The sequence below is a fragment of the Microtus ochrogaster genome, linkage group LG2 (genome assembly GCF_000317375.1).
Source record: "Microtus ochrogaster isolate Prairie Vole_2 linkage group LG2, MicOch1.0, whole genome shotgun sequence".
Classification (NCBI taxonomy): Eukaryota; Metazoa; Chordata; class Mammalia; order Rodentia; family Cricetidae; genus Microtus; species Microtus ochrogaster.
In genome coordinates this window covers 18,770,437-18,777,940 of record NC_022028.1, presented here as the reverse complement: position 1 = coordinate 18,777,940, position 7,504 = coordinate 18,770,437, and positions in this window count along the sequence as shown.

The following is a 7,504-nucleotide window of genomic DNA, read 5'->3' as shown; positions in this document are numbered from 1 at the left end:
ATCTTCCCCGGCTTTCCTCCACTTCACGGGAAGGGTCCCACAGCCCACAGTGATTTATGGTATACTTTGTGGGAATCAGAGAATTGTTTTCATTTGAGCATTATCTGAAACTTCCTGTGGTCTGTGGGTCTGCAACCTTGGGGTCAGCGTTGAGGGTTTGTTATCTGAACATTCTTGCCCCTGCTGCTTTCAAAACTACAAGTTGGAATTGCTGGAACTGACTACAGGATAGCAACAGCTACTCTGACATCCTCAACAGAGGCTGTAACATTCATTCAAAAAGTTGAATGAATATCCTCTGTTCCTGAATTGTCAAGTAAACCTTTTACTTTTCATACTATTATACAATATATACACCAACAAGGAACTGAAAATTATCATAAGGAAAATTTGATTTTATAAGGGTTTTAGAATAATTTAAAAGATGGAACCTAATTCATATAGTATGTATATATATTCATATATATATGTATGTATGTATGTATATATCTTCTAAAGTTAAACAAAACAAACAATTCTTAAAACCAAGAAGGCAGTTTCTACCTCGGTCTTTTCTGTATAAACTAAGGACATGACCATTGCAAGGTATGGTTGAGTGGAAGGTTTTCATTGTAGACATGAGGAAGAGCACAGCCAGAGGCATCTAGAAGAGTCCATAGCAGGGAGAGACAGCAGTGGACTGGATGTGGTCAGCAGACTGGGCTGGTTCATGAGTAGAGGAGGCAGGGGAGAGTAAGAGGGGCCGACAAAGGCAGTGCAGGCAAAGGAAACCAAGGGAGAGGGCAGAAGAGAGGACCAAGGAAGGAAGACGAAAGAGAGAGCATGGCTGAAATGTCAGTGCTATATGGGAATGAAAAGCAGGGGAAGGGGGGCCATGAGCTGGAGAAATTTAGGTAGAGGGCAGGGTGAGAATAGCCAAGAAGAGCCATAGGTACTTCTGGTACTGAGGAAACCTGGAGGCGAGCATGCACTTTGATGCGCTAATAGGCACTGTGACAATCATTTGTTCTGAGTTTTCTTGGACCTGACATTTTCCTTATTCTTCCTGAGCATTGACTAACAGTGGTGTTGAGACTACAAGCTTCTCATTGCCAGCTGCTCCTGTTCTTTTTACTAAAGCACCAAATCAGTGAAAGCCAAGACAAAAGTTGAGAGGGAAGAGAGAAGATCTTCTTGCTAATGATGGAGGTGGGGCGGTGAGTGGTCTGTGGGTGGTACTTCTCTGCACTGTTCCTTGGAAACACTTCTGAGTAGGCAGGGCGTTTTCACAAAGTGTGTTAGGTCAGGGAAGGCTTCATGCTCTGCAAGGGGCCATAAAAGGTGGCTACCGCGACCCTCAATGCCCTTCCTGTCACACTTGGTGAACGCTGATGTGCTGCCCGTTGCTCTCCAGGTGTGCTATAGAGTCAGCGTGTTGGCACAGATGTGTGACCATATCCTGTAACTAACGTGTTATCAGACCGTGACAATTTTGTCACCGCTGTAGTGGATACTGTCACTCAGAACTCTGTGGGATGTGGTGCAAACAGCGTATTTGGACAGTGTGATACGGCTTGGTTATTTTATGACTGGCATTAATGAAAGGGCATGTGCTTGCTGGAACACATGAGAACTTTTGCACCATGAGGATATAAATTAGGTTACAGTCAGGCCGGGAGGCAGCTCTATTCTCATAGATGCACGTGTTGACATCCTACGAGGGATAGCAAGCTATTGACATGCTGTTATAATGACTATTTCAATGTTACTGTCTGTGACTTCGATATGAGCTTAGTATTTTGCTATTTAATTCTTTCAAGTATGCTGCCAAATTTCTGAAACTCGAAAGTTTGATGAATTCTGAAAAGTCGGAAATTATTGTTTTGGGAGGAATTATAATTTTTATTTTTTATTTATTTATTTATTTATTTTTGGTTTTTCGAGATAGGGTTTCTCTGTGGCTTTGAAAAGGATAGCGTGAATCACTTGGATATTAGGTAGCTGATTCTTTCAATATCATTGTCAATGAAAAAGAGGCATCTTACCTGAGTGACATAAATGACTGTCTGTCACCTAGTGGTGATGTAATGAAGGTCAAGTTACCTGTAAGCTGCAATGGCTACTACAAGCTGTGAAATTGACTCAAAACATACCTACAGACTTTGTCAATAAAGAGACATCCAACCCGAATGTGTCTAGAAAGTTCATGCATCTGTGAGTGTAATGCTACTACCGTCAGCCTCCCAGTCAGTCCCATGGAGCTGGTACAGAGGTGGGCCTGTACACCCTTGGCACCCAGGGCACTGATCCCAGGTGAGGACTCTCCAGTACAGGGGAACACTCAAAGCCATAAAGAGCTGCAGGGAATCCTGTGCAAACCCTGCCCCTAAGGAAGGCAGTATCTTTACTACTTTAGGGTCTAAGCAAATCTCTGGTGTCGCAGGGAGAACTAGTTACCCTGGACTGAGTAAATACATCTACTTTTTTAACAGGAGAGTGGCACTCTCTAGATTTGGTGGCTGCCTGTAACACAGATGTTCTTAACAAAGCTGCAGTGGAGAGACCTACCTAAGCAATGAGGTTTGGAGTCCTGGGGCAAAAGAGAGAGACCTTGAAATTTGGATCTAGGTCCAAGTTGTGCTCAGTACTAACAGGGCATTCTCAAATGGGTTATCAATTGCCAAGTTCCTCATTGTGGAAATAGCGAAAAAATAAATTATATGGTACATTTCATTTAAAGCTATGCTTACCCCAATAACAAAACATTGTAAAGAATCAGGTCCCTAGAAAGTTCATTAACAGTAGCCTAAAAAAATAAGGGGCCTTCACTACAGGACAATGTACAGAGAGCGAGAGACTTTGACACCACTCAGTTCTAAGAAGAATTTTGTTTTTCCAAAGCCCTCCCCTCAAGACTCAGGGTTCTATGATGAAGATACTGAGAGACAGAACCAAAGGTGGTGGGTGACTCCAAGGAAACAGCATCTTCCAGACATAACAGGACTGATGCACATACGAGCTCACAGAGACTCTGGCAGGATGCTCAGGATCTGCATATGTTCGAGCCAGATGAAAGCCCAGCACTGAGAAGGGAAGTGGACACAACGGTGGGACTTCCACCTCTAACCAAGAAGCTATCTAGGATGGGTGCCTGCTGGGAAAGGAAAAACCAGTTTTCTCCAAAGGAGTGTGTGTCACTGAGTATATCAGCCACACTCCAGGGCAGGCCCATGCCAAGGAACAGTTAGCCAATCCTAAATGTACTCTACTCTTTTTTACGTGGGTTTTGTTTTTGTCTTACTATTATTTTTGGTTTTGATTTTTATGTTTTGTTTTTGTTTTTTGAGAGAAAAAGGATAAAATTGAGCGAGTAAGCAGTTGGCTAGGATCTGGGAGGAGCTGGGGGAAGGGAAGTCTGACCAAAATATACTGTATAGATTTTTTAGGGGGAGGGCTTTCTTTTTTCATACAACAAAAAGGCAAGAAAAATACCAAGAACTGGTCCAGCTCCTCACAAATGATGCCAGGAACAGGCTGCTGTGTCTTCCTTAGCATTGGCTCTTGTTGTTATGGTAACAAATGGGCACCGTTCCTCCAGGCCCAGATCTCCATCCCAGGAAGCAGAAAGGTGGCAAACTCAAGCCTGCTACTCACAATGCTGTCCTTTTGCTCCTTAGGGACTTGATCTGCACATGAAACCTCAGGTTCCAGGTGACACAGCTACTCTGACCTGGGAGAGTGTAAATGTTTAGTTACACGTACAGTTTCCACGGCCAAAGTCACAATTGTGTGAGAACACAAGACGCTAGCAGCCAGTTGACTGGTGGTGTCTGCCACATGCATCACCTCAGTGCACAAGCTGTTCTGGCTCTCATATAGACCCTCAGTGAACAATAAAACGCGACTCTTCTGGCAGCCACAGACTCCAGTCAGTATATGCTTTTTAATAGGCAATACTCAAATTTGAAAAGGTTAATTCTACTCAATCTAGTGGTCAAAGGACAGATACATCCCCAGACGCCGAGCAGCTCATTTGGTGAACTTTAAAATGTAAAAGAATTAACATGTTGTGGTTAATATGCCTACTGGAGGGTTTATCACCCCAGCAGTGGCAGGCTGATTACCATACACTGTGGTTTCCCCTCCTCCGCTCACAGGTGTGGCCATCATCAGCTGCCTCTCTGCATTGCAGCTTCAGCATCTACCTCCATCTTCATCTTACCTGGAGCTGGTCAGATGGGCATCACATCAGTCTTGGTACAGATTTGCAGGTGTGAAATAACCTCTAAGTTAAAAAAGAATCGTTTCAGCCATTTTCTCTTGCATAAGTGCTACCGAAAGGTATATTTTAAAAAATTTCCTAATGAAAAAGATCAAAAAGTAATTTCTCCTGCTTTTGATGATTCTCAGTCACACACCAAATGCAAGTCAAGGCGTTTTATAGTCACAAATGCTGATGGAAAATGCTGCTTTTGCAGAGAGCAAAGGTCATGTCCCTGTGAGCCTCCATCGTGCTAAGGAAATCGCCAGTTCTTTACTGTTGCTGCTTTTGTGAAGTTTTATCCTGATTAGAACATCTGCTTTTACCATAAGCACCAGCTGTTAGTATCTAGGCACCTTGGCCCTGCCCCTGGGAAACCTGGCACCTCACCCCTCTGAGAAAGGCAAGCAGGTGCAAAGAAAGGTCCCTTTAAGAGACAAGCTCCGCCCATTCCCTCCTCTTGTCCTTTCTGCCAATCTCTCTGAGGAGGCAGCTCTCTCTCTCTCTCTCTCTCTCTCTCTCTCTCTCTCTCTCTCTCTCTCTCTCTCTCTCTCTCTCTCTCTCTCTTCTCCTCCCTTTCTCCCACCCCTCCCTCTCCCTCTCTGCATCTCCTTTTCTCTGTCTCTCTCTTCCGTTCTGTCCTCCCTTCCCCATTCCCTTCATCTCAATCCAGCCACACTCAAGCTCTGTCTGCATGGTGTATTTGTCTAACCTGCTGCAGTTTGGACCCACCTGCCACAAAGCTCTCTCTCGCCTGGTCCTCCTCACCCACCATCCCACTCGCGCTGTTTTACAACACCGGCCTGTGGACTTGTACCCATTTTTCTTTATTTGAGTTAATTTAATTAGGAAACAGAATGCCAGCTCTTTTGTCTTTTCAAGCACATTGGAGATGTCCGGTGTGAGATGCCTAAGAGTCAACACCTCTGTACAAAGCAGAGGACACGCATCTGCTTTCTGCAGCTACTTCCAGTCTGTCACATTCCTGTTCTTCTCTCTTCTTGGCTTTGAGGGCTACCCAATAGCCAACCGCGACCTGCCAGCTAAAGCCTGATTCCTCCCACTCATCCAGAAAACACAGATCCTTCTGATCAGAGCGGAGTCATTGATGTTTATAAGCACCAGCTGTTGAAAGTAGACCCCTACTACTGAAAATGTTTTGATAATGTACTAATGAATAGGCACTTATTTATAACATATTTGCACATTTTTACCAAGTCAATCATTTCATTATGAGCTGTATGCAGGATAGAGAGTATTACAGCACGAGGTGAAATGGGACTAAAAAATTCTCAGAATGAACTTTCTGTGTCTCAGGATATCATTTGGTCCAACCTCAGGGACTTTGTTTTTAGGAGAAAAAGAGGACACTTCCTTATGTAAAAGAAATCCTCAATTTTCTAAAATCTTAATCCATTTTATTCTGAGTCTATTTAAACCCCAGGGGGGCTTAATTCATTTGCATCCTGCCAAAGTACAGGTCGAAAACATTGTAAGAACAGACTTTAAAATAAAATCAGTTTCCTGAAACTACGCAGAAAATAGAGTGTGACCAAAACCAAATTCCCTTTGACCGTAACATTTTCCTTTAGGATCATGATTTATTAACCGTCTTTTGCTGGTGAAGTAGTCTTTTAATTTGATATCTTACTTGAAATGCCAAGGCCACCTTTCAGGAGACAACATACAGCTGAGGCATAGAGAACAATGGCCTGGAACCCAAGGGACTTTCGAATTATTTTCTCAAATTTGCGTGACACGCTTGTGCAGGGGCTGTGCAAATTCTCTTTGTGTCATTTCATCCTGTTTAGTGTATGTGCTGCCAATGTGCGCACACATGATTTTATAAGAACAATTTAAACAAATATCCTCCATCAGATCCCAAGATTCTTAACCTTGGGCTCACGAATTTTGTAAGTGGTTATGGATAGCCTAACATATCACTGACCATGTTAAAAAATTTTTACGTGGAACATTTGTCCTTATTTCTGGCCATGACTAGTTATTTAGGGGACAGGAACCATATTAGCCATTTCTCTGCTTGGCCCAGAGGAAACTTTATTTGGTTTATAAGTCAGTCTATCATCAAGGGAAGCCAAGACTGGGGATCACTGCAGGAACAGGAGCTGTAACAGAGACCATGGAGGAATAATGCTTACTGGCTTGCTCTCCATGCTTTGTCTCCATGGCTTTCTTGTATAACCCAGGACAATCCGTGCAGAGATGGCACTGTCCACTGTGGCCTGAGCCCTCCACCTTAATCGTTAGTCAAGAGAATAGCCCATAGACATGTCCGCGGGCCCATCTGATGGAGACCGTTCCTCAGCTGAGCTTTCCTCTTCCCAGGTGACGCGTATCAGCTCCCCAAAACCAACCACCAGCACGAGGAGTAAACAAGAAGCTGTGCTTTACACACCTTGCGTCATGTGTGAATTAGAATATGAAGGTTGCTTATTGATTCCGGTCTCAGTCCAATCAATCAATCAAGTCTGGCTGAGGTCCCCACCCCAGAAGCATGATATAGCCATTGCTCCTGTGGAATTGCAAAGATTTAAAGTAATTAGTTACTCAAAAAATTCTGTTTAAATTATTTTCAAGGTGGAGAGCTAACAATTATGTATTTGCTGCTGTTTAAAACAAATAAATTGAAATTATTTTCTTTGAACTACTGTCTCTGTATATTGAATGAAAAGACATGGAGACAAAGCAAACAAAACAAAGCAAGAGGAGGCAAGAAACGCTTGGATTCCCCCCCCCCCCAAAGCAATAAACAAATGATTAGTTTGAGGGCAGATAGTGTCCTGTTAGCCTTACCCAGTGTGATCAGCTATAGCAAATCAGTTTGACACTTTGAACCACTTAGACCACTGATTTAAGAGTTGGGGCTTCTTTGGTGACTAAAGTCATCATTGCGATTTTCCAGCTATGTAGATCACACGGGTACCACTTGAGACAATTTCAAGTTGCACTGGTGCAGTAATACACTCAGATGTGTACCCCAAAAATCCCTTTCCTTCTGTGCATGGCACATCCAGCCACCCTCGGCAATGGCCAATGCCAACTAAAGTCGAATTTCGACAAGTCCGGGAAAGACTTTCTCTCTCTTTCTGCTTTCATTGCCCAACAATTTCTGAGGCCCGAACCTCAAGTTGCTCTTGTTTTAAATTCTCTTTTTGTTCACATTGCACGTCCACTCCGCCATGTCTTAGTTCCATTCCTTGCTGCTTTGATAAAATACCCTAACAAACACAATTCAGGGGAGAA